The sequence below is a fragment of the Littorina saxatilis genome, linkage group LG3 (genome assembly GCF_037325665.1).
Source record: "Littorina saxatilis isolate snail1 linkage group LG3, US_GU_Lsax_2.0, whole genome shotgun sequence".
In the NCBI taxonomy this organism is placed as follows: Eukaryota; Metazoa; Mollusca; class Gastropoda; order Littorinimorpha; family Littorinidae; genus Littorina; species Littorina saxatilis.
In genome coordinates, this window is record NC_090247.1 from 34,502,297 (window position 1) to 34,502,923 (window position 627).

The following is a 627-nucleotide window of genomic DNA, read 5'->3' on the forward strand; positions in this document are numbered from 1 at the left end:
ACCTATAACAGAGAGCGAGGAGAGTACAGATGGGCTTTTGCGGGACCAACCGGACCACTCAACACAGAGTGAAAACAAAAAGAGAGTGAGAAATGGAAAAAAAACCCTAGTAACATGGGGAGGAAGAGTATGGAATGGTGGCACACTAATTGACAATGGTCACGTACGAAAACGAAGACCATGTCCAGGATTCTGAGACAGTATTCGTGTATTTTTTACTTAGTCACAGTCCACGTGATGGTTTGTGTGTTTGTGTGTTTGTGTGTATGTGTGTGTGTGTGTGTGTGTGTGTGTGTGTGTGTGTGTGTGTGTGTGTGTGTGTGTGTGTGTGCAGAAAACATGTTTGATAAAGTTCACATATATCACATTATAGACTTTTAGTACCATAGAATCAGATTTCGAATGACCCAGCTTTGATCATATCCCAAGAGAAAGCGAACAAGTTTAGCGATGCTGTCGAACCACATATCACATTTACTTGAACGTTCAAGTTCCATATGAAATCGTCTTCTACACTGCTTTGAGTCAAAGTTCATTGAGTCCTTCAAGGTGAATAGCACTAGAAGAAAATAATCGCCGATCTGTTCCAATAGCAAAATAGTCATAAATCTGAGCTTTCTCAGCGAA